Raw genomic sequence first — 5,000 nt, 5'->3', positions numbered from 1 at the left:
ATGGGTGGGGGGTGGGGGTATGGGTAGGGGTGGGGGTAGAGGTATGGGTGGGGGTAGAGGTATGGGTGGGGGTGGGGTGGGGCTGGAGGTTTGGGTGGAGGTATGGGTGGGGGTGGAGGTATGGGTGGGGCTGGAGGTTTGGGTGGAGGTATGGGTGGGGGTGGAGGTATGGGTGGGGGGTGGGGGTATGGGTAGGGGTGGGGGTGGAGGTATGGGTGGGGGTAGAGGTATGGGTGGGGGTAGAGGTATGGGTGGGGGTGGGGTGGGGCTGGAGGTTTGGGTGGAGGTATGGGTGGGGCTGGAGGTATGGGTGGGGCTGGAGGGTTGGGTGGAGGGAAGGGTGGGGGTGGAGGTATGGGTGGGGGGTGGGGGTATGGGCAGGGGTGGGGGTGGAGGTGTGGGGGGGGGTGGAGGTATGGGTGGGGGTAGAGGTATGGGTGGGGGTAGGGGTGGGGTGGAGGTTTGGGTGGAGGTATGGGTGGGGCTGGAGGTATGGGTGGGGCTGGAGGTTTGGGTGGAGGTATGGGTGGGGGTGGAGGTATGGTGGGGTGGGGGTATGGGTAGGGGTGGGGGTGGAGGTATGGGTGGGGGTAGAGGTATGGGTGGGGGTAGAGGTATGGGTGGGGGTGGGGTGGGGCTGGAGGTTTGGGTGGAGGCATGGGTGGGGGTGGAGGTATGGGTGGGGGGTGGGGGTATGGGTAGGGGTGGGGGTGGAGGTATGGGTGGGGGAAGAGGGATGGGGGAGGGGAGAGGTATGGGGGGGGGGGGGGAGGGGGTGGAGGTTTGGGTGGAGGTATGGGTGGGGCTGGAGGTATGGGTGGGGCTGGAGGTTTGGGTGGAGGTATGGGTGGGGGTGGAGGTATGGGTGGGGCTGGAGGTTTGGGTGGAGGTATGGGTGGGGGTGGAGTGGGGCTGGAGGTATGGGTGGGGGTATGGGTGGGGGTGGAGGTATGGGTGGGGGTGGAGGTATGGGTGGGGGTGGAGGCATGGGTGGGGGTGGAGGTATGGGTGGGGGGTGGGGGTATGGGTAGGGGTGGGGCTGGAGGTATGGGTGGGGGTATGGGTGGGGGTGGAGGTATGGGTGGGGGTGGAGGTATGGGTGGGGGTGGAGGTATGGGTGGGGGTGGAGGTATGGGTGGGGGTGGAGGTATGGGTGGGGGTAGAGGTATGGGTGGGGGTAGAGGTATGGGTGGGGGTAGAGGTAGGGGTGGGGGTGGAGGTATGGGTGGGGGTAGAGGTATGGGTGGGGGTGGGGTGGGGCTGGAGGTATGGGTGGGGCTGGAGGTTTGGGTGGAGGTATGGGTGGGGGTGGAGGTATGGGTGGGGGTGGAGTGGGGCTGGAGGTATGGGTGGGGGTATGGGTGGGGGTGGAGGTATGGGTGGGGGTGGGGTGGGGCTGGAGGTATGGGTGGGGGTGGAGGTATGGGTGGGGTTTAGGGGTAAGGGTGGGAGTCGGAGTGTGGAAGTGTGAGAGACAAAGACAGAGACAGAGACAAGCAGACAGATAAAGAAAATGAAATCAAAAGTAAAGGAAAGAGAGAGAGAGAGAAAAAAAAAAGAAACGAAAGAAAAGAAATATATAAAGAAAGTCCCAGCTGGCGTTTAAGTGTATCCAGCTGCGACGCCCGTGTCTTTGAACACCTGTGGGCGTGGGTGTGTATACGGTGACGGGATTTTTTTTTTCTTTCTTTCTTTCTTTCTTTTACCTTCGAGTATATTTTTGTCTATATACCGTTTGTTGGGCTGAAATAAGAGGGGGGGGGGAGGGGACGGGGGAGTGGGGGGGGAGTGGAAGGGAGGGAGTGGGGGGTGAGTGGAAGGGAGGGAGTGGGGGAAGAGTGGAAGGGAGGGAGTGGGGGAAGAGTGGAAGGGAGGGAGTGGGGGAAGAGTGGAAGGGAGGGAGTGGGGGAAGAGTGGAAGGGAGGGAGTGGGGGAAGAGTGAAGGGGGGGGGTAGAAGAGCGGGAAGAGAGATAGGGGAAGGGGTAGAGGGAGACGGAAGTGTTCTTGAAGAAAATAGCATTTATGTGGATGATGGGGGGGGGGGGATGATTATCATGATATTGACGATTGTGATGCTTATGGTGACGAAGGGAACAAAACAAAGAGAGGAAGGGGGAGTTGAAAGAGATAGTGATGTTTTTATTGTGTGTTTGTTAATTAATGCTCTCGAAGTCGATTCCTCGCGAGAAACTCGGGACTAGATCAACAACCTTTGCTCTTAGTCACTATTTATTATTTACTAGTACCTATTTCTAGTGTCTTGATTTTATTGCCAGTTGGTGTTGGTTGTTTCTGTTACTCTTGTTCAATTATTACCTGTTGCTATTCCCACTGACGATTATCACATGTTGCTTATTATTTAATTTTGCTATTCCCACCGCTTATCAATGCCTCTTGCTATTACTATTGTTCGTACCTGTTTTCCTATTATTTACTTACTATTACCATTGTAGCACCTATTACAAATGATTGTTATTAAATTTCGCCTTCCTATTATCCTAGAATTGTTATATGAGAAAAGTAGGTTATTAGAATGGTGATTAAGGGATGGCTTTAATTAGAATGATGATTATTGGATGGTTTTTAAAATGGTAATTAATGTGTTCATTTAGTGTTGTTATCTTTTTTGTTATCATGTTTGATTATTTTTGTTTGTTATTATTCTTACTATTATTGTTATGATAATGATTAGTAGTAATGTTATTATCATTATTATAATATTCATTATCATTATCATTATTGTTTTATTATCATCATCATCATCATCATCATCATCAGGATTATAAACGCCTCCGGTATTATAGTCTGCAACAATCGGGCCCCGTGTAAAACGTCCAGAGTGCATTTCAGCAATTGCACAGGAAGGAATTTAGATTTATTGCTCATGTGTACGCACGAGTCAGAACAAACACGATCATGATGTTGCTAACAAGTACACACGCTGGAGAGAGATGCTGGAAAAAGGCGAAAAAAAAGAGGAGGGAGAGGGAGGAGGAGGAATAGAAAGTGGGAAGGGGAAAGGAGAGGAAAAGGGAAGGAAAAGGATGAAAAAGCGAATGATATAGAAGGGAGAAAAAGTGAAATGAGGACAAGGGAAGTGTACTAAAGAAGAAAAGGAAGAGGAAGTATAAATGGACAATTCAAACGAGAAGAAAAAGGAGACAGTTTAGAAAAAAGAAGAAGAAAGGAGTAGAAGCAAAAGAAGAAGAAAGGAGGAGGAGAAGAAAAGAAGAAGGAAAAGAAAAGGAAGACAAAATAAACACGGGAAAAATGGGAAAAAAAATTAAAAAAAGAAAATAGAAAGAAGGAGAAGAAGAAAGAAGAAATGAAGAAAAATCAAAAGAAAGCAAAAACGAAAAAAAAGGACAAGAAAGGAAAACCGACTAAAACACACACACACACACACACACACACACACACACACACACACACACACACACACACACACACACACACACACACACACACACACACACACACTCCCTTCCCCTCCAGCGCTGCCCGCTTGTCGTATACAAGGCCCATTTGAACAGGTTCGTTGAGCTTGGGCAGAAACCATCAGCGCCGCTTTCAAACCCGGCTCGTTTTTTGCCCCGTGTTTTGAGTCGGGGCTTGGCAGCTTCTTGGCCCGGGCTTGCGGTGAGGGAAGGGGGGTAGGGGGGGAGGGAGGGGGAGGTGGGCGAGTTGGGTGGGATGTGGGAGGTGGGAGGGGGAGTAGTGTGGGTGTATGTGTATTTGTGTGTCTGTGTGTGTATATTTGTGTGTGCGTATTTGTGTGTGTGTATGTATATGTGTTTATGTATATATGTATATATGTATATATGTATATATGTATATATATATAATATATAAATATATTTATATATATAATATATAAATATATATATAATATTATTATATTATATATATATATATATATATATATATATATATATATATATATGGTTATGTTCATGTATATGTATATACATACATACATATATGGATAGCTAGATGGATGGATAGATAGATAAATAGATAGATAGATAGATAGATAAAGGGTGAGTACGAGAAAGAGAGAGAGTGAGTTAGTGAGTGAGTGAGTGAGTGAGTGAGTGAGTGAGTGAGTGAGTGAATGAATGATAGAGCAAAAGAGTAAGAGCATTGGTAAGTGAGTTTAGAACGAACTATTGATATTAATCTTGTAATCATTATTATTGTTATTCTTTCTATTATTATTATTAGCATTATTTTTATTACAATTATTATTATCATTATTACCATCGTTATTATGATTAGGATCACCGTTAACATTATTTTTATGTGCACGATGGTATTTATACAATTGAAAAGGGCGAGAACTTGAAGGGATTCTACCGTACTACTGTAGGTTACGTTAAGGATATTTTTAGCTGGAAGTTCAACGTATGTGTTTTTATGATGGTTTATTACCTGTTTTATCTTTATTTTATTATTATCGTCATTAGTATTATTGTTATTATTAAGTATCTTTATTGAGATGCTCGACGTCATTATTGCAGCTTCATAGTTAAAATAGTTATGATAAATCAGTTGGCAATTATTTGCATATTCTTACCATCATTAGCTTATTCTTTGTTGTTGTTTTTTTCGATGGACAGTATTGTTCTTCATTTTATTTTTTAGTTCTTTTTTTTCTTTTTCTTTTTTTTTTCTTTGTGAAGAGTAATCGGAAAGCATGAATTTCCTCGACGCCGTAGCAACCGCGTAGCACTTGAAGATGTTGATAATAAGGTCTTCAGCAGAGAGTGACGTGAGGCTTTGTGGGATTGCTGCTTCTTGTCCCCGAGGGAGGAGGGGAGGGGAAGGGGGAGAGGAGAGGATGGATGGGGAGGGGGAAAGGAGAGGATGGATGGGGAGGGGGAAAGGAGGGGGAGAGAGGTTGGGGGAAAGGAGGAAAGGAGGGGAGAGAGGGAGAGGTTGGGGGGTTAATGGTGGAGTTAGGGGCTAGGACAAAAGAGGTGGATGAGAAAGGGGAAGG

General features: G+C 47.0%; 1 protein-coding gene across 17 annotated transcripts in view; it reads left to right on the top strand.

Moving 5' to 3' along the window:
* LOC122263588 (paxillin) overlaps positions 1 to 5,000 on the top strand; it is a 216,717-nt gene that overhangs the window by 166,142 nt on the left and 45,575 nt on the right. The gene's annotated exons all lie outside the window — the stretch shown is intronic.

Source organism: Penaeus japonicus, unplaced genomic scaffold (genome assembly GCF_977035675.1).
Source record: "Penaeus japonicus unplaced genomic scaffold, GWHDUDI00000001_assembly GWHDUDI00000015, whole genome shotgun sequence".
NCBI classification, from domain to species: domain Eukaryota; kingdom Metazoa; phylum Arthropoda; class Malacostraca; order Decapoda; family Penaeidae; genus Penaeus; species Penaeus japonicus.
This window is presented reverse-complemented; position numbering and strand designations above follow the sequence as displayed.